We start from the raw sequence: 22,174 nt of genomic DNA on the forward strand, positions 1-22,174 counted from the left end.
TTCTTTAGACCAGAACCCTATGGAACCCTATTCCCTATATAGTGCACTACTTTAGACCAGAACCCTATGGAACCCTATTCCCTATATAGTGCACTACTTTAGAACAGAGCCCTATGGAACCCTATTCCCTATATAGTGCACTACTTTAGACCAGAGCCCTATGGAACCCTATTCCCTATATAGTGCACTACTTTAGACCAGAGGGCCCCTGAAACCTGTATCTAACAGGCATGTTTATAAAGAGCACAACATGTTTCTGAGTATCCCTAACAAGCTGTTACAGAGAAACTGTGACTCTTATGGACACTGTCCACATGATCCTTTCCTTTAAATGCATTTCATACCGTGATTATGCATTGCCTAAACTGTGAATTATTACACAAGAAGTGTCTTTTAAATGTTTTTATTTTATTTATTTTTTACAAGTACCAGTATTAGACCACAGCAAGCTTATTAAATAGTAGAGAGAAAAGCAGAAACAAGGGGGAAGCATTGTTTCCTCGTAATACTCATGGTTTTGTTTAGCAAAACTTATGTAGCCTCCAGATAGCAATGAACATGCATTCCACCACCAGCTCTCTAGATCCAATAGGCCCACACCTCTAGATCCAATAGGCCCACACTTCTAGATCCAATAGGCCCACACTTCTAGATCCAATAGGCCCACACCTCTGGATCCAATAGGCCCACACCTCTAGATCCAATAGGCCCACACCTCTAGATCCTATAGGCCCACACCTCTAGATCCAATAGGCCCACACCTCTAGATCCACACCTCTAGATCCAATAGGCCCACACTTCTAGATCCAATAGGCCCACACTTCTAGATCCAATAGGCCCACACCTCTGGATCCAATAGGCCCACACCTTTAGATCCAATAGGCCCACACCTCTAGATCCAATACCTTTAGATCCAATAGGCCCACACCTCTAGATCCAATAGGCCCACACCTCTAGATCCTATAGGCCCACACCTCTAGATCCTATAGGCCCACACCTCTAGATCCAATAGGCCCACACCTCTAGATCCAATAGGCCCACACCTCTAGATCCAATAGGCCCACACCTCTGGATCCAATAGGCCCACACCTCTAAATCCAATAAGACCTCTAGATACACAACAGGCCCACACCTCTAGATCCAACAGGCCCACACCTCTAGATCCAATAGGCCCACACCTCTAGATCCAATAGGCCCACACCTCTAGATCCAATAGGCCCACACCTCTAGATCCAATAGGCCCACACGTCTAGATCCTATAGGCCCACACCTCTAAATCCAATAAGCCCACACCTCTAGATCCAATAGGCCCACACCTCTAGATTCAATAGGCCCACACCTCTAGATTCAATAGGCCCACACCTCTAGATCCAATAAGCCCACACCTCTAGATCCAATAGGCCCACACCTCTAGATCCAACAGGCCCACACCTCTAGATCCAATAGGCCCACACCTCGGCTCAATCGTCCAGGACTAAAGACCGTACAAGCCGCTGTCCAATTACTGAAGTCATGACGCGTCTCTTCACGGATCATCCAGGATGACTGTCTCTGACAGAGGATAAGGCTCGCTTGGAAATAGGAGTCTCGTGAATTTTCCTTTGGATCTGTCCTCAATGGTATCCTATCATATGGGGCCTGGTGAAATGTAGTGCACTAGTGTAGGGAACAGTGTTCCACTTGTGATGCAGGCTTGGTCTTTTGGATTGAGGTGACGTGGTGTTGTTCCCCTTTGACCTCCTCCTGCTCTTCCTCCTCCTGCTCCTCATCCTCCTCCTCCTCCGTCAGGGTGAGTCTATGCCAGATGTGGAGTTTTCTTCCCCTTTGACCACTTCTCCTCCTCCTCCTCCTGCTCCTCATCCTCCTCCTCTGTCAGGGTGAGTCTTCCCCTTTAACCTCCTCCACCTCATCCTCCTCCTCCTCTTCCTCCTCCTCTTCCTCCTCCTCCTCCTCCGTCAGGGTGTGTCCATGCCAGAGGTGGAGTTTTCTTCCCCTTTGACCTCCTCCTCCTCTTCCTCCTCCTCCTCCTCCGTCAGGGTGAGTCCATGCCAGAGGTGGAGTTTTCTTCCCCTTTGACCTCCTCCTCCTCCTCCGTCAGGGTGTGTCCATGCCAGAGGTGGAGTTTTCTTCCCCTTTGACCTCCTCTTCCTCCTCCTCCTCCTCCTCCCAGTCCTCTTCCCCTCTTCCTCCTCCTCCTCCGTCAGGGTGAGTCCATGCCAGAGGTGGAGTTTTCTTCCCCTTTGACCTCCTCCTCCTCTGACCTCCTCCCTCCTCCTCCGTCAGGGTGAGTCCATGCCAGAGGTGGAGTTTTCTTCCCTTTCTCCTCCACCTCTTCCTCCTCCTCCTCCTCCGTCAGGGTGAGTCCATCCACCTCCTCCTCCTCTTCCTCCTCCTCCTCCTCCTCCGTCAGGGTGAGTCCATGCCAGAGGTGGAGTTTTCTTCCCCTTTGACCTCCTCCTCCTCCTCCGTCAGGGTGTGTCCATGCCAGAGGTGGAGTTTTCTTCCCCTTTGACCTCCTCCTCCTCTTCCTCCTCCTCCTCCTCCTCCGTCAGGGTGAGTCCATGCCAGAGGTGGAGTTTTCTTCCCCTTTGACCACCTCCTCCACCTCTTCCTCTTCCTCCTCCTCCTCCGTCAGGGTGAGTCCATGCCAGAGGTGGAGTTTTCTTCCCCTTTGACCTCCTCCTCCTCTTCCTCCTCCTCCTCCTCCGTCAGGGTGAGTCCATGCCAGAGGTGGAGTTTTCCTGACCTCCTCCTCCTCCTCCTCCGTCAGGGTGTGTCCATGCCAGAGGTGGAGTTTTCTTCCCCTTTGACCTCCTCCACCTCTTCTCTTCCTCCTCCTCCTCCGTCAGGGTGAGTCCATCCTCCTCCTCCTCCTCCGTCAGGGTGAGTCCATGCCAGAGGTGGAGTTTTCTTCCCCTTTGACCTCCTCCTCCTCCTCCGTCAGGGTGAGTCCATGCCAGAGGTGGAGTTTTCTTCCCCTTTGACCTCCTCCACCTCATCCTCTTCCTCCTCTTCCTCCTCCTCCTCCTCCTCCGTCAGGGTGAGTCCATGCCAGAGGTGGAGTTTTCTTCCTTTTTTTATTGTATTTTTCATTTCTGTAATGAAGTCTCTATGTAGAGATGGTGAGTGCAGCCAACAGATCTTTGATTAGAAGAGGAATAGCATTACTCCTTTCATCCCTCCCTTCATCCCTCCCTTCATCCCTCCCTTCATCCCTCCCTTCATCCCTCCCTTCGAACTCTCCCTTCATCTCGCCCTCCTATCCCTCCCTTCATCCCTCCCTTCATTCTTCCCTTCTATCCCTCCCTTATCTCTCCCTTCTATCTCTCCCTTCTATCTCTCCCTTCTATCTCCCTCTTCTATATCTCCCTTCATCCCTCCCTTCTATCTATCTCTTCTATATCTATTCTATCCCTCCCTTCTATCTCTCCCTTAATCCCTCCCTTCTATCTCTCCACTCTATCCCTCCCTTCTATCTCTCCCTTCTCTCTCCCTTCTATATCTCCCTTCTATCTCTCCCTTCTCTCTCCCTTCTATATCTCCGTTCTATCTCTCCCTTCATCCCTCCCTTCTATCCCTCCATTAATCCCTCCCTTCTACCTCTTCCTTCTGTCTCTCCCTTCTAAAAAAGGAATAGGGGGTCATTTGTGACCGAGACGGTCTGTTGTGACCCCTGTAAACAGTCCCTGAACCAGATGACCCCTGTAAACAGTCCCTGAACCAGATGACCCCTGTAAACAGTCCCTGAACCAGATGTCCCCTGTAAACAGTCCCTGAACCAGATGTCCCCTGTAAACAGTCCCTGAACCAGATGTCCCCTGTAAACAGTCCCTGAACCAGATGTCCCCTGTAAACAGTCCCTGAACCAGATGTCCCCTGTAAACAGTCCCTGAACCAGATGTCCCCTGTAAACAGTCCCTGAACCAGATGTCCCCTGTAAACAGTCCCTGAACCAGATGTCCCCTGTAAACAGTCCCTGAACCAGATGACCCCTGTAAACAGTCCCTGAACCAGATGACCCCTGTAAACAGTCCCTGAACCAGATGTCCCCTGTAAACAGTCCCTGAACCAGATGTCCCCTGTAAACAGTCCCTGAACCAGATGTCCCCTGTAAACAGTCCCTGAACCAGATGACCCCTGTAAACAGTCCCTGAACCAGATGTCCCCTGTAAACAGTCCCTGAACCAGATGTCCCCTGTAAACAGTCCCTGAACCAGATGTCCCCTGTAAACAGTCCCTGAACCAGATGACCCCTGTAAACAGTCCCTGAACCAGATGACCCCTGTAAACAGTCCCTGAACCAGATGTCCCCTGTAAACAGTCCCTGAACCAGATGTCCCCTGTAAACAGTCCCTGAACCAGATGTCCCCTGTAAACAGTCCCTGAACCAGATGACCCCTGGCACAGTTAGCAAAGCTGGAACACACACACACACACACACACACACACACACACACACACACACACACACACACACACACTAACAGCCTCTCCTTTCTGCCTGGCCTGCCTGAGGAACAGAGACGGCCTGCTGGCAGCTCTCCAACATCAACACGGAGGGGTCAGAGTTCACATAGACTCATTCTCTGGTCTCCTGAGACACTCCAGCTCTGCTAACTGGTGTGTGTGTGCGTGTCTGAGTGTGTGTGTGCGTGTGTGTGTATGTGTGTCTGAATGTGTGTGTGCGTGTGTGTGTATGTGTGTCTGAGTGTGTGTGTGCGTGTGAATGTGTGTGTGTGTGTGTGCAGCATGTATATATTTAGCATTGCCAGCATTTCTGGTCGAAGCTTTACAGAAGGAAATCTTTTCTCTGCATTTTTTTTGTGCTTCCAGAATGTCAATTGTGTTAACAATCACAATCAAACATATGGTACTTTTATTTATTTATTTATTTATGGTACACTTCTATTAGTCAATTATGGAGTGGTCCGATTCTCACAAAACAAAACACAACTGTTTGAAACTGTGAATTTAAAGTCTTCAACTTTCGACAAAACCTTTATTTAACCAGGCAATTCAGTTTATTAAGAACAAATTCTTATTTACAATGACGGCCTACAGTGGGTTAACTGCCTTGTCCAGGGGAAGAACGACAGATTTTTACCTTGTCAGCTCGTGGATTCGATCTAGAAACCTTTCGGTAACTGGCCCAATGCTCTAACCACTAGGCTACCTGCCTCCTCTAACCACTAGACTACCTGCCTCCTCTAACCACTAGACTACCTGCCTCCTCTAACCACTAGACTACCTGCCTCCTCTAACCACTAGACTACCTGCCTCCTCTAACCACTAGACTACCTGCCTCCTCTAACCACTAGACTACCTGCCTCCTCTAACCACTAGGTTACCTGCCTCCTCTAACCACTAGGTTACCTGCCTCCTCTAACCACTAGGTTACCTGCCTCCTCTAACCACTAGGTTACCTGCCTCCTCTAACCACTAGGTTACCTGCCTCCTCTAACCACTAGACTACCTGCCTCCTCTAACCACTAGACTACATGCCTCCTCTAACCACTAGACTACCTGCCTCCTCTAACCACTAGACTACCTGCCTCCTCTAACCACTAGACTACCTGCCTCCTCTAACCACTAGGCTACCTGCCTCCTCTAACCACTAGGCTACCTGCCTCCTCTAACCACTAGGTTACCTGCCTCCTCTAACCACTAGGTTACCTGCCTCCTCTAACCACTAGGCTACCTGCCTCCTCTAACTACCTGCCCCCCCCCGCTAATCGAAGCTCTTAACGCAGAGCGGTAGTTCTAGTAGTTTTGTTCAGCTCGAATGTTTTGATAAATTAGGTGTGGGGTATGTAGAGACTTTAAGCAGGGTCTCCCTAACATCTTAAACCCTCCCTGGTTCTTTGTGAAAAAGTTCTGTCAACCATAAAAAAAACATAACCGTAAAATAACAATTTTGTAAAAATATTAACACGCTACAACTTTATGTGAATCAAGAAATAACGGCGACAAAACACACCATTTAAATCGACTTTAGGTTGCGCGAGAGCAAATGAGAACAATTAGCTTCGGTAGAGGTGGTTTGAACTGAATTCTGATGTGGACTATGGAGCAAGTTAAATGCTCCGTTGTTTCGGTCTCGGGCACTCTGCACGGGTGGACATTTGAAAAATGGAACTCCCTTGCCATGCTTCTGTTATGCCATGCTTCTGTTAAGTTCACAATGAAACTCTCATTAAATATGGAGATTCATTTGCATCTGTTTTGCCATCATGTAACTAGTTATATGCCACAGTTGGCTACTGAAAACCTGCATTTGATGCAAATCAATTTGTGCAACTTGTGTCGTCTTACCTGGAGCTGGCGAACAGATTTAATGAATAGCCTCTAACTTCAGTTTAGTGTTGGTGTAGCCTTCTGTTCCTATGCAGTTGTTAATGGCATGACATTGTTATCATGGTCACAGCTCTATCGCAATAGGCGATCAGCTGTTGTGCTACAATAGGTTGACGGTAACAGTCAGTTTAGGCTACAGGTAAAAAATGAGAAGAAAAAACAGAAAAAAAAACACTGCAAGTTTATTCAGACCTCATCCTTAGTAGCCTCATCCTTTGTAGCCTCATCCTTAGTAGCCTCATCCTTAGTAGCCTCATCCTTAGTAGCCTCATCGTTAGTAACCGCATCCTTAGTAGCCTCATCCTTAGTAGCCTCATCCTTAGTAGCCTCATCCTTAGTAGCCTCATCCTTAGTAGTCTCATCCTTAGTAACCTCATCCTTAGTAATCTCATCCTTAGTAACCTCATCCTTAGTAGCCTCATCCTTAGTAACCTCATTCTTAGTAACCTCATCCTTAGTAACCTCATTCTTAGTAACCTCATCCTTAGTAACCTCATCCTTAGTAACCTCATCCTTTGTAGCCTCATCCTTAGTAACCTCATCCTTAGTAGCCTCATCCTTAGTAGCCTCATCCTTAGTAGCCTCATCCTTAGTAACCTCATCCTTAGTAACCGCATCCTTAGTAGCCTCATCCTTAGTAGCCTCATCGTTAGTAACCTCATCCTTAGTAGCCTCATCCTTAGTAGCCTCATCCTTAGTAGCCTCATCCTTAGTAACCTCATCCTTAGTAGCCTCATCCTTAGTAACCTCATCCTTAGTAGCCTCATCCTTAGTAGCCTCATCCTTAGTAGCCTCATCCTTAGTAGCCTCATCCTTAGTAACCTCATCCTTAGTAGCCTCATCCTTAGTAGCCTCATCCTTAGTAGCCTCATCCTTAGTAGCCTCATCCTTAGTAACCTCATCTTTAGTAACCTCATCGTTAGTAGCCTCATCGTTAGTAGCCTCATCCTTAGTAGCCTCATCCTTAGTAGCCTCATCCTTAGTAGCCTCATCCTTAGTAACCTCATCCTTAGTAACCTCATCCTTAGTAACCTATTCCAGCAGGCTACTTGGGAAACACAAGCACTTCTTACCTCAAAATCACCTTGCTATTCAGGTTGAATAAATGAGTCCATCAGTTTGAACTAAGCAAGCTGCTAAATCTATATCTGACTGGGTAAATAACTTTGTTTTGAGTAAATGTTGACCCAGTGTGTCAGACTTGGACCAGAACTGGAAACTCGAACTTCAGCCGTAGGGACTTGGGACTCGATTGGGACTCGATTTTTAGTGACTTGACTACATCACTGGGTGAAACCGTCATTAGCTCCTGTTCAAAGTTATTAGCTCCCGTTCTAGTTCTGGACATCGATGTGGCTGCTGTGTCTGTAGAACAGTGTTAGCAATGACGATGACGCGATCAAGTGACCGAGGTGCAACCCATACTACTCTGCCAATATTTTGTGACAACATCTAGTGATTGTGCTTCTCTCTTTCTCTAGCTCTCTCTCGCTCTCTCTGCTTGTGTGTGTCAGTTTGTTCTGTATGTAATGTATTGTTCTGTATGTAATGTGTAATATCTATAAAATTAGGAATTTACATGGCCAGATAATTCTCCTAAATTCTTCTATATGTTTGTCATATTTCTGCTGTTGGGAAGAGAATAGAATGTTATGCAGAACAATATGTTGGTAGGACAAGGATGTGTTCTCTGAATGGACAAAACATTAGGAACACCTGCTCTTTCCATGACATAGACTGACCAGGTGAATCCAGGTGAAAGAGAGAATGTGTTTTTTTTATCTCCCGAAAAGAGCTTCTGGATATCAGAACAGTGATTGCTCACCTTCTATAATGAGTCAGACGTGAAGGATATAATGTTTCTCCCAGACAAGGCACAAAGCCCCGTCATTCTCATGAAGAAAATAAGAAAAAACAGGGGGTGGAGATCAAGGTGCCTTTGTGAGAATTCATCAGCGATTGGGTAACCCGCCTCAACCATTCGTTCTATTGGCCAACGTGCAATCACTGGAGAATAAACTGGATGATCTCCGTTCAAGACAACTCTACCAATGGGACATTAACAACTGTATTATCTTATGTTTCACCGTGGCTGAACTCCAACACGTATAATATACAGGTTGTCGGTGCATCGGCAGAACAGAACAGCTACGTCCGGTGAGACGAGGGGCGGTGGTCTGTGTCTATTTATAAATCACAGCTGGTGCGCGGTGTCTAACATTAAGGTCGTCTCGAGGTATTGCTCGCCTGAGGTAGAGTACCTCATGATAAGCTGTAGACCACACTATCTACCAAGAGAGTTTTAATCTACTCAACCAACTCTATAAGGCCACTCAACCAGCTGTATAAGGCCACAAGCAAACAAGAAAATGCTCACCCAGAAGCGGCGCTCCTAGTGGACGGGGACTTTATTGCAGACAAACTTAAATCGGTTTTACCTCATTTCTACCAGCGTGTCACATGTGCAACCAGAGGGAAAAAAACTCTTTACCACCTTTACTCCACACACAGAGACGCGTACAAAGCTATCCTTCACCCTCCATTTGGCAAATCTGACCATAATTCTATCCTCCTGATTCCTGCTTACAAGCAAAAACTAAAGCAGGAAGTACCAGTGACTCGCTCAATACGGAAGTGGTCAGATGATGCGGATGCTACAGATTGGAATATGTTCCGGGATTCATCCAATGGCATTGAAGAGTATACCACCTCAGTCACTGGCTTCATCAATAGTGCATCGACAACGAAGCCCCCACAGTGACCGTACGTACATATGCCAACCAGAAGCCATGGATTCCAGGCAACATCCGGCACGAGCTAAAGGCTAGAGCTGCCGCTTTCAAGGAGCAGGCCACTAATCAATAGCATATAATATGCTCTCAGACGAACCATCAAACAGGAAAAGCATCAATACATGACTAAGATTGATTCCTACTTCACCGGTTCATGTGACAAATAAAATTTGATTTGATTAGATTTTAAAGCTATGATGTCCTTTGTGTTATTTTTTTTAAAGCCTTGAGACAATTGAGACATGGATTGTGTATGTTTTAGAGGATGATTGGGCAGTGCCTTTGAACGGTACCAGGTACACCGGTTTGGGTTTTAAGAACTGCAACGCTGCTGGGTTTTTCACACTCCAACAGTTTACCTTGCGTATCAAGAATGGTCCAACACCCAAAGGTCATCCAGCTAACTTCACACAACTGTGGCAAGAACTGGAGTTAACATGGGTCGGCATCCCTGTGGAACACGTTTGACACAATGGCCTGATGAAATGCAACTGGAATATTAGGATGGTGTTCAGTATCCTCAGTGTGTTGTATGTGGTTTATGTTAACGAGGCACTACACACATGTTGTTTATTTATTTATTTCAACCAGGTAGGTCAGTTTAAGAACAAATTCTTATTTTCAGTAACAGCCAAGGAAGAGGGGGCAGAACAACAGATGTTCAGTTCAGGGGGAGAACGACAGATGTCACCTTGTCAGCTCGGGGATTTGATTCTTATTTTCAGTAACAGCCTAGGAAGAGCGGGGCAGAACAACAGATGTTCAGAACGGGGATTTGATTTTTGCAACCCCCCGGTTACTCGTCCGACGCTCGAACCACGAGGCATCTAGTTTACTAAAACGGCCCCACAGTTGTACACTAACGTAAATCATTATTCAAATGACTTAGACTTGACAAATCTTAAAAAGTGCCCAAATTAACAGACATACACACACATGCAACCCTGTACCCCCCCCCCCCCCCACCCCCGCCCACCGCCTCTGTTATCCCACGTTGTGTAATCACCCTCGGTGACTGCGTATGAACAGACTTTCTGGGCCCCTTCCACTTCCACACAACAAGATCTCAGGGGGCCTTTAGGGGAGGAGTGAAGCGTGTCTGTGTGTTTTATCTGTTTTCCTGGGTAAGATAGTTCAGTAGGGTGTGTGTGTGTGTGTTTGTGTGTGTGCCTGCATGTGTGTGTGTGTGTGTGTGTGTGTGTGTGTGGTTGTGGTTGTGCGTGCATGCATATGTGTGTGTGTGTGTGTGTGTGTGTGTGTGTGTGGTTGTGCGTGCATGCATATGTGTGTGTGTGTGTGTGTGTGTGTGTGTGTGTGGTTGTGCGTGCATGCATATGCTTGTGTGTGTGTGTAGAGGACAGGGGGAATAGACATCCGCTCCAGCTGTGTTTAGGAATCTGACAGACAGTTCACTCCATTAATTCCCTTTATTAATCATCTGGGTGCAGGCCAACCCAACCCAGGGAGTCAGTACCACGTTAACCCAACCCAACCCAGGGAGTCAGTACCACGTTAACCCAACCCAGGGAGTCAGTACCACTTCAACCCAACCCAACCCAGGGAGTCAGTACCACTTCAACCCAACCCAACCCACGGAGACAGTACCACGTTAACCCAACCCAACCCAGGGAGTCAGTACCACGTTAACCCAACCCAGGGAGTCAGTACCACTTTAACCCAACCCAGGGAGACAGTACCACTTTAACCCAACCCAGGGAGATAGTACCACTTTAACCCAACCCAGGGAGACAGTACCACTTTAACCCAACCCAGGGAGACAGTACCACTTTAACCCAACCCAGGGAGACAGTACCACTTTAACCCAACCCAGGGAGACAGTACCACTTTAACCCAACCCAACCCGTGGAGACAGTACCACTTTAACTCAACCCAACCCGTGGAGACAGTACCACTTTAACTCAACACAACCCGGGGAGACAGTAACACTTTAACCCAACCCAACCCGGGGAGACAGTAACACTTTAACCCAACCCAACCCAGGGAGACAGTACTACTGTAACCCAACCCAGAGAGATAGTTCCACGTTAACCCAACCCAACCCTACCCAGGAAGTCAGTACCACGTTAACCCAACCCAACCCAACCCAGGGAGTCAGTACCACTTTAACCCAACCCAACCCGGGGAGACAGTAACACTTTAACCCAACCCAACCCAGGGAGACAGTACTACTGTAACCCAACCCAGGGAGACAGTACCACTTTAACCCAACCCAGGGAGTCAGTAACACTTTAACCCAACCCAACCCTACCCAGGAAGTCAGTACCACGTTAACCCAACCCAACCCAACCCAGGGAGTCAGTACCACTTTAACCCAACCCAACACAGGGAGTCAGTACCACTTTAACCCAAACCAACCCAGGGAGTCAGTACCACTTTAAACCAACCCAACCCAGGGAGACAGTACTACTGTAACCCAACCCAGAGAGATAGTTCCACGTTAACCCAACCCAGGGAGCGGGTACCATTTTAACCCAACCCAGGGAGTCAGTACCACTTTAACCCAACCCAACCGAACCCAACCCAGGGAGTCAGTACCACTTTAACCCAACCCAACCCAACCCAGGGAGTCAGTACCACTTTAACCCAACCCAACCCAGGGAGTCAGTACCACTTTAACCCAACCCAACCCAACCCAGCGAGTCAGTACCACTTTAACCCAACCCAACCCAACCCAGGGAGAAGGTACCACGTTAACCCAACCCAACCCAACCCAGGGAGTCAGTACCACTTTAACCCAACCCAACCCAGGGAGACAGTACCACGTTAACCCAACCCAGGGAGTCACTACCACTTTAACCCAAACCAACCCAGGGAGACAGTACCACTTTAACTCAACCCAACCCAGGGAGACAGTAACACTTTAACCCAACCCCGGGAGGCAGTACCACGTTAACCCAACCCAACCCGTGGAGACAGTACCACTTTAACTCAACACAACCCGGGGAGACAGTAACACTTTAACCCAACCCAACCCGGGGAGACAGTAACACTTTAACCCAACCCAACCCAGGGAGACAGTACTACTGTAACCCAACCCAGAGAGATAGTTCCACGTTAACCCAACCCAACCCTACCCAGGAAGTCAGTACCACGTTAACCCAACCCAACCCAACCCAGGGAGTCAGTACCACTTTAACCCAACCCAACCCGGGGAGACAGTAACACTTTAACCCAACCCAACCCAGGGAGACAGTACTACTGTAACCCAACCCAGGGAGACAGTACCACTTTAACCCAACCCAGGGAGTCAGTAACACTTTAACCCAACCCAACCCAACCCTACCCAGGAAGTCAGTACCACGTTAACCCAACCCAACCCAACCCATTGAGTCAGTACCACGTTAACCCAACCCAACCCAGGGAGTCAGTACCACTTTAACCAAACCAAACCCAACCCAGGGAGGCAGTACCACTTATACCCAACCCAGGGAGACAGTACCACTTTAACCCAACCCAGGGAGACAGTACCACTTTAACCCAACCCAGGGAGACAGTACCACTTTAACCCAACCCAGGGAGACAGTACCACTTTAACCCAACCCAGGGAGACAGTACCACTTTAACCCAACCCAGGGAGACAGTACCACTTTAACCCAACCCAGGGAGACAGTACCACTTTAACCCAACCCAGGGAGACAGTACCACTTTAACCCAACCCAGGGAGACAGTACCACTTTAACCCAACCCAGGGAGACAGTACCACTTTAACCCAACCCAGGGAGACAGTACCACTTTAACCCAACCCAGGGAGACAGTACCACTTTAACCCAACCCAGGGAGACAGTACCACTTTAACTCAACACAACCCGGGGAGACAGTAACACTTTAACCCAACCCAACCCGGGGAGAAGGTACCACATTAACCCAACCCAACCCGGGGAGAAGGTACCACGTTAACCCAACCCAACCCGGGGAGAAGGTACCACGTTAACCCAACCCAACCCTACCCAGGGAGACAGTACCACTTTAACTCAACACAACCCGGGGAGACAGTAACACTTTAACCCAACCCAACCCGGGGAGAAGGTACCACATTAACCCAACCCAACCCGGGGAGAAGGTACCACATTAACCCAACCCAACCCGGGGAGAAGGTACCACATTAACCCAACCCAACCCGGGGAGAAGGTACCACATTAACCCAACCCAACCCGGGGAGAAGGTACCACATTAACCCAACCCAACCCGGGGAGAAGGTACCACATTAACCCAACCCAACCCGGGGAGAAGGTACCACATTAACCCAACCCAACCCGGGGAGTCAGTAACACTTTAACCCAACCCAACCCTACCCAGGGAGTCAGTACCACTTTAACCCAACCCAACCCAGGGAGTCAGTACCACTTTAACCCAACCCAACCCAGGGAGACAGTACTACTGTAACCCAACCCAGAGAGATAGTTCCACGTTAACCCAACCCAGGGAGCGGGTACCACTTTAACCCAACCCAACCCAACCTAGGGAGTCAGTACCACTTTAACCCAACCCAACCCAGGGAGTCAGTACCACTTTAACCCAACCCAACCCAACCCAGGGAGTCAGTACCACTTTAACCCAACCCAACCCAACCCAGGGAGTCAGTACCACTTTAACCCAACCCAACCCAACCCAGAGAGATAGTTCCACGTTAACCCAACCCAGGGAGCGGGTACCACTTTAACCCAACCCAGGGAGTCAGTACCACTTTAACCCAACCCAACCCAACCCAACCCAGGGAGTCAGTACCACTTATACCCAACCCAGGGAGACAGTACCACTTTAACCCAACCCAGGGAGACAGTACCACTTTAACCCAACCCAGGGAGACAGTACCACTTTAACCCAACCCAGGGAGACAGTACCACTTTAACCCAACCCAGGGAGACAGTACCACTTTAACCCAACCCAGGGAGACAGTACCACTTTAACCCAACCCCGGAGACAGTACCACTTTAACCCAACCCAGGGAGTCAGTACCACTTTAACCCAACCCAGGGAGACAGTACCACTTTAACCCAACCCAGGGAGATAGTACCACTTTAACCCAACCCAGGGAGACAGTACCACGTTAACCCAACCCAGGGAGACAGTACCACGTTAACCCAACCCAGGGAGACAGTACCACTCTAACCCAACCCAGGGAGACAGTACCACTCTAACCCAACCCAGGGAGACAGTACCACTCTAACCCAACCCAGGGAGACAGTACCACTTTAACCCAACCCAGGGAGTCAGTACCACGTTAACCCAACCCAGGGAGACAGTACCACTTTAACCCAACCCAGGGAGTCAGTACCACTTTAACCCAACCCAGGGAGACAGTACCACTTTAACCCAACCCAGGGAGTCAGTACCACTTTAACCCAACCCAGGGAGACAGTACCACTTTAACCCAACCCAGGGAGACAGTACCACTTTAACCCAACCCAGGGAGTCAGTTCCACTTTAACCCAACCCAGGGAGACAGTACCACGTTAACCCAACCCAGGGAGACAGTACCACGTTAACCCAACCCAGGGAGACAGTACCACTTTAACCCAACCCAGGGAGACAGTACCACTTTAACCCAACCCAGGGAGACAGTACCACTTTAACCCAACCCAGGGAGACAGTACCACGTTAACCCAACCCAGGGAGACAGTACCACGTTAACCCAACCCAGGGAGCGGGTACCACGTTAACCCAACCCAGGGAGACAGTACCACTTTAACCCAACCCAGGGAGTCAGTACCACTTTAACCCAACCCAGGGAGACAGTACCACTTTAACCCAACCCAGGGAGACAGTACCACTTTAACCCAACCCAGGGAGACAGTACCACTTTAACCCAACCCAGGGAGACAGTACCACTTTAACCCAACCCAACCCAACCCAGGGAGACAGTACCACTTTAACCCAACCCAGGGAGACAGTACCACTTTAACCCAACCCAGGGAGACAGTACCACTTTAACCCAACCCAGGGAGACAGTACCACGTTAACCCAACCCAGGGAGACAGTACCACTTTAACCCAACCCAGGGAGTCAGTACCACTTTAACCCAACCCAACCCAACCCAGTGAGATAGTTCCACTCTAACCCAACCCAGTGAGTCAGTACCACTTTAACCCTTTACATATCAGACTGAGCTGTAACCCTTTCCATGAGCAGTGAACAGTACAGTATAGCTGAAACCCATTATTAAGCATCTGGATGCAGGCCAACCCAACCCATGACCAAATCATTGCAGACGTAACCCTTTCCATGCTCGTTGGACAGACTGGGCAGTACATGGCCTGATGTCTGTCTCCTTTGGTTTATTTTACTGTAAACTGGCAGTATGACCTTGGACTCCTGATGTTTTGTATCCGGGGTCAGAGGTCAGAGTTAGGAGTATCTTTGACCTGAGATAACAGTACAGGATGAGTGTCAGAGATGTGTTATCTCTGCAATAACATCCAAGCTGTTTCGATAAAGTTTTTTTGTTAAATTGCCTAAATATCATAATCAGATTATATTGCGCTAGTTTTGATCATGTGGGTCATTCTCTTCTGGAGAACATATTGTCAGATTGTTTCATTAAACGACCGAATGACAATAAATTATGTTGTTGTTTATGTTGTTCATAAATTATGAATGTTTTTTTATTTTTATCTCTGCCGCATAAATACTGTGGCAGCAAAGTTTGTCTCGACCACAAAAAGCTTTCCGAGTGGCCTCTCCAACTGCTCTCTTGTTGCTTAACGGCATCACAATCAAAGCATTGTAGCTCATTCATGTACTTTGAAATATGTTTGAAGTCAGACAATGCAAGGAGTGGCAGAAATCATAAATATCATTCATATAAAAAGCCCTAATGTAAAACACATGTTTTTAAAGGGCAGAGAACGGAAAATGCTGCTTCCCAAATTGCATTCTATTCTCTATATAGTGTATTACTTTTGACCAGAGCCCAATGGGCTCTATTCCCAATGGGCCCTATTCCCAATGGGCCCTATTCCCAATGGGCCCTATTCCCAATTGGCCCTATTCCCAATTGGCCCTTTTTCCAATTGGCCCTATTCCCAATTGGCCCTATTCCCAATTGGCCCTATTCCCAATTGGCCCTATTCCCAATTGGCCCTATTCCCAATGGGCCCTATTCCCTATGGGCCCTATTCCCTATGGGCCCTATTCCCAATGGGTCCTATTCCCAATTGGCCCTATTATCTATGTACCCTATTCCCTATGGGCTCTATTCCCAATGGGCCCTATTCCCAATGGGCCCTATTCTCTTTGGGCTCTTTTCCCAATGGGTCCTATTCCCAATGGGCCCTATTCTCAATGGGCCCTATACCCAATGGGCCCTATTCTCAATGGGCCCTATACCCAATGGGCCCTATTCCCTATGGGATCTATTCCCAGTGGGATCTATTCCCTATGGGCTCTATTCCCTATGGGCCCTCTTCCCTATGGGCCCTCTTCCCTATGGGCCCTCTTCCCTATGGGCCCTCTTCCCTATGGGCCCTCTTCCCTATGGGCCCTATTCCCTATGGGCCCTATTCCCTATGGGCCCTATTCCCCTATGGGCCCTATTCCCAATGGGCCCTATTCCCAATGGGCCCTATTCTCTTTGGGCTCTTTTCCCAATGGGTCCTATTCTCAATGGGCCCTATTCCAAATGGGCCCTATTCTCAATGGGCCCTATACCCAATGGGCCCTATTCTCAATGGGCCCTATACCCAATGGGCCCTATTCCCTATGGGATCTATTCCCAGTGGGATCTATTCCCAATGGGCCTTATTCCCTATGGGCCCTCTTCCCTATGGGCCCTCTTCCCTATGGGCCCTCTTCCCTATGGGCCCTATTCCCCTATGGGCCCTATTCCCCTATGGGCCCTATTCCTCTATGGGCCCTATTCCCCTATGGGCCCTATTCCCCTATGGGCCCTATTCCTCTATGGGCCCTATTCCTCTATGGGCCCTATTCCCCTATGGGCCCTATTCCTCTATGGGCCCTATTCCTCTATGGGCCCTATTCCCCTATGGGCCCTATTCCTCTATGGGCCCTAATCCCTATGGGCCCTATTGCCGATGGGCCCTGGTCAAAAGTAGTACACTATAAAGGGAATAGGATACCATTTTGGACGTAATCAAAGCCTTTCACATCTGAAACACAACCAGGACCAATGGCACAGATACTAGAAGGAAATAAATATATTATACAACTGTAAAAACCATGTTGAAATATAAAAGCGTGCCCAGGATTGGGAAGTCTGTTTTTGTATAAATTGCGTGTTGAGAATTATTGCACGACGGCTGTAGAGTAGTCAACCTTAAAGAAGAGAGTGGAGGGGTTGGACTCACAGAGGGAGGGGTGTTGCAGTGCTCTGGTGAAACAGGGCTGTAGAGGGCTGTAACAGGGCTGTAGATCAAATCCCCCGTTAGCCCAGTCTAAATCCCCTCCAGGTCCCTCGTTAGCCCAGTCTAAATCCCCTCCAGGTCCCCATTAGCCCAGTCTAAATCCTCTCCAGGTCCAAATCAAATTAAATCAAATGTATTTATATAGCCCTTCGTACATCAGCTGATATCTCAAAGTGCTGTACAGAAACCCAGCCTAAAACCCGAAACAGCAAGCAATGCAGGGACGGCATGAGAGAACCCCAGTTAGCCAGTGACCCCTGATGTAACAGGGCTGTAGAGGGATGTAACAGGGCTGTAGAGGGCTGTAACAGGTCTGTGGAGGGCTGTAACAGGTCTGTGGAGGGGTGTAACAGGGCTGTGGATGGATGTAACAGGGCTGTAGAGGGCTGTAGAGGGCTGTAACAGGGCTGTAGAGTGCTGTAACAGGTATGTGGAGGGCTGTAACAGGTCTGTGGAGGGCTGTAACAGGGCTGTAGAGGGCTGTAACAGGGCTGTAGAGGGCTGTAACAGGGCTGTAGAGGGCTGTAACAGGGCTGTAGAGGGCTGTAACAGGGCTGTAGAGGGATGTAACAGGGCTGTAGATGGGTGTAACAGGGCTGTAGAGGGCTGTAACAGGGCTGTAGAGGGCTGTAACAGGGCTGTAGAGGGCTGTAACAGGGCTGTAGTGGGGTGTAACAGGGCTGTAGAGGGGTGTAACAGGGCTGTAGAGGGGTGTAACAGGGCTGTAGTGGGCTGTAACAGGGCTGTAGAGTGCTGTAACAGGGCTGTAGAGTGCTGTAACAGGGCTGTAGAGGGCTGTAACAGGGCTGTAGAGGGCTGTAACAGGGCTGTAGAGGGCTGTAACAGGGCTGTAGAGGGGTGTAACAGGGCTGTAGAGGGGTGTAACAGGGCTGTAGAGGGCTGTAACAGGGCTGTAGAGTGCTGTAACAGGTATGTGGAGGGCTGTAACAGGTCTGTGGAGGGCTGTAACAGGGCTGTAGAGGGCTGTAACAGGGCTGTAGAGGGCTGTAACAGGGCTGTAGAGGGCTGTAACAGGGCTGTAGAGGGCTGTAACAGGGCTGTAGAGGGCTGTAACAGGGCTGTAGATGGATGTAACAGGGCTGTAGAGGGCTGTAACAGGGCTGTAGAGGGCTGTAACAGGGCTGTAGAGGGCTGTAACAGGGCTGTAGAGTGCTGTAACAGGGCTGTAGAGGGCTGTAACAGGGCTGTAGTGGGCTGTAACAGGTCTGTGGAGGGCTGTAACAGGGCTGTAGATGGGTGTAACAGGGCTGTAGAGGGCTGTAACAGGGCTGTAGAGGGGTGTAACAGGGCTGTAGAGGGGTGTAACAGGGCTGTAGAGGGGTGTAACAGGGCTGTAGAGGGATGTAACAGGGCTGTAGTGGGCTGTAACAGGGCTGTAGAGTGCTGTAACAGGTCTGTGGAGGGGTGTAACAGGGCTGTGGAGGGGTGTAACAGGGCTGTAGAGGGGTGTAACAGGGCTGTGGAGGGGTGTAACAGGTCTGTGGAGGGGTGTAACAGGGCTGTGGAGGGGTGTAACAGGGCTGTGGAGGGGTGTAACAGGGCTGTGGAGGGGTGTAACAGGGCTGTGGAGGGGTGTAACAGGGCTGTGGAGGGGTGTAACAGGGCTGTGGAGGGCTGTAACAGGGTTGTAGAGGGCTGTAACATGGCTGTAGAGGGCTGTAACAGGTATGTGGAGGGCTGTAACAGGTCTGTGGAGGGCTGTAACAGGGCTGTAGAGGGGTGTAACAGGGCTGTGGATGGATGTAACAGGGCTGTAGAGTGCTATAACAGGTCTGTGGATGGATGTAACAGGGCTGTAGAGTGCTATAACAGGTCTGTGGATGGATGTAACAGGGCTGTGGAGGGCTGTAAAAAGGGCTGTAGAGGGGTGTAACATGGTTGAGACGTTGGCTTCAGCCCTGTTTTAGGGGACCACGTGGTCAGCCACAGAATGGAGAGAGGCTGGTCGCGAGCGTCCACTGAGGCTGGTCGCGGGCGTCCACTGAGGCTGGTCGCGGGCGTACACTGAGGCTGGTCGCGGGCGTACACTGAGGCTGGTCGCGGGCGTACACTGAGGCTGGTCGCGGGCGTACACTGAGGCTGGTCGCGGGCGTACACTGAAGCTGGTCGAAGGCGTACACTGAGGCTGGTCGCGAGCGTCCACTGAGGCTGGTCGCGGGCGTCCACTGAGGCTGGTCGCGGGCGTACACTGAGGCTGGTCGCGGGCGTACACTGAGGCTGGTCGCGGGCGTACACTGAGGCTGGTCGCGGGCGTACACTGAGGCTGGTCGCGGGCGTACACTGAAGCTGGTCGAGGGCGTACACTGAGGCTGGTCGCGGGCGTACACTGAGGCTGGTCGCGGGCGTACACTGAAGCTGGTCGAGGGCGTACACTGAGGCTGGTCGCGGGCGTACACTGAGGCTGGTCGCGGGCGTACACTGAGGCTGGCCGCGGGCGTACACTGAGGCTGGCCGCGCGCGTACACTGAGGCTGGCCGCGCGCGTACACTGAGGCTGGTCGCGGGCGTACACTGAGGCGAGACCCCTCCGTTAGAGTGGATTGGGGGGGAGGGGCGTTTTTACCCCCGTTCTTTTACAGTCATCAATGAATGGGTGTGTTGTGAGGAACAGCGCAGGCTCACTTGCCCACGAGGGTGATGGGGTTTATCGATGTAGAGCAGAGTGGGTGGAGGGATGAGTTAAAGAATAGAGACAAGGGGGAGGATGGGGGGAAGGATAGAGGTACCTCAGCCTCACCCCTCCCTCCCTCCCTCTCTCCCTCCCTCCCTCCCTCCCTCTCTCCCTCCCTCCCTCTCTCCCTCCCTCCCTCCCTCCCCCTCCCTCCTCTCTCCCTCCCTCTCTCCCTCCCTCTCTCCCTCCCCCTCCCTCCCCTCCCTCCTCTCTCCCTCCCTCCCTCTCTCCCTCTCTCCCTCCCTCTCTCCCTCCCCCCCCTCCCTCCCTCCCTCCCTCCCTCCCCTCCCCTCCCTCCCTCCCTCCCTCCCTCCCTCCCTCCCTCCCTCCCTCCCTCCCTCCCTCCCCTCCCTCCCTCCCTCCCTCCCTCCCTCCCTCCCTCCCTCCCTCCCTCCCTCCCTCCCTCCCTCCCTCCCTCCCTCCCCCTCCCTCCCTCCCTCCCTCTCTTACCAAGTAGAATATTATCAAGTACAAGGCTCTAAAACTGAATATTTTACCAAGTTGATTAATACCAAATAGCACGACAAAGATTTAACCAGGTAGGCCAGTTGAGAACAAGTTCTCATTTACAACTGCGACCTGGCCAAGATAAAACAACAACACAGAGTTACACATGGAGTAAAAAAGCGTACAGTCAATAACGCAATAGAAAATCTACATACCATGTGTGCAAATGGAGTAAGGAGGTAAGGCAATAAATAGGCCATAGTAGCGAAGTAATTACAATTTAGCAAATTAACACTGGAGTGATAGATGTGCAGATGATGATGTGCAAGTAGAAATATTGGTGTGCAAAAGAGCAAATAAAGTACATGAAAACAATATGGGGATGAGGTAGGTTGATTGGGTGGGCTATTTACAGATGGGCTGTGCACACCTGCAGTGATCGGTTAGCTGCTCAGATAGCTGATGTTTAAATTTGGGGAGGGAAATATAAGTCTCCAACTTCAGCCATTTTTATAATTTGTTCCAGTCATTGGCAGCAGAGAACTGGAAGGAAAGGTGGCCAAAGGTGTTGGCTTTGGGGATGACCAGCGAGATATATGTGCTGGAACGTGTGCTACGGGTGGGTGTTGCTCTGGTGACCTGTGAGATATACCTGCTGGAGTGTGTGCTACGGGCGGGTGTTGTTATGGTGACCAGTGAGCTGAGATAAGGCGGAGCTTTACCTAGCAAAGACTTATAGATGACCTGGAGCCAGTGGGTCTGGTGACGAATATGTAGTGAGGGCCAGCCGACTAGAGCATACAGGTCGCAGTGGTGGGTGGTGTATGGAGCTTTGGTGACAAAACGGAAGGCACTGTGGTGATAGACTGCATCCAGTTTGATGAGTAGAGTATTGGAGGCTATTTTGTAAATACATTTACATTTACATTTAAGTCATTTAGCAGACGCTCTTATCCAGAGCGACTTACAAATTGGTGAATTCACCTTCTGACATCAGTGGAACAGCCACTTTACAATAGTGCATCTAAATCATTAAAGGGGGGGGGGTGAGAAGGATTGCTTTATCCTATCCTAGGTATTCGCCGATGTTGAGTATCGGAAGGATAGTCAGTTTTGCGAGGCAATGTTTGGCAGTGTGAGTGAAAGAGGCTTTGTTGCAAAATAAAAGCCGATTCTAGATTTAATTTTGGATTGGAGATGTTGGAGATGCTTAATTTGAGTCTGGAAGGAGAGTTTACAGTCTAGCCAGGCACCTAGGTATTTGTTGTTGTCCACACGTTCTAAGTTAGAACCGTCCAGAGTAGTGATGCTGGTCGGGCGGGCGGTGCGGGCAGTGATCGGTTGAAAAGCATGCATTTAATTTTACTAGCGTTTAAGAACAGTTGGAGGCCACGGAAGGAGTGTTGTACGGTGTTGAAGCTCGTTTGGAGGTTTGTTAGCACAGTGTCCAAAGAAGGGCCATATGTGTACAGAATGGTGTCGTTTGCATAGAGTTGGATCAGGGAATCA

The sequence above is a fragment of the Oncorhynchus masou genome, chromosome 31 (assembly GCF_036934945.1).
Source record: "Oncorhynchus masou masou isolate Uvic2021 chromosome 31, UVic_Omas_1.1, whole genome shotgun sequence".
Taxonomy (NCBI): domain Eukaryota; kingdom Metazoa; phylum Chordata; class Actinopteri; order Salmoniformes; family Salmonidae; genus Oncorhynchus; species Oncorhynchus masou.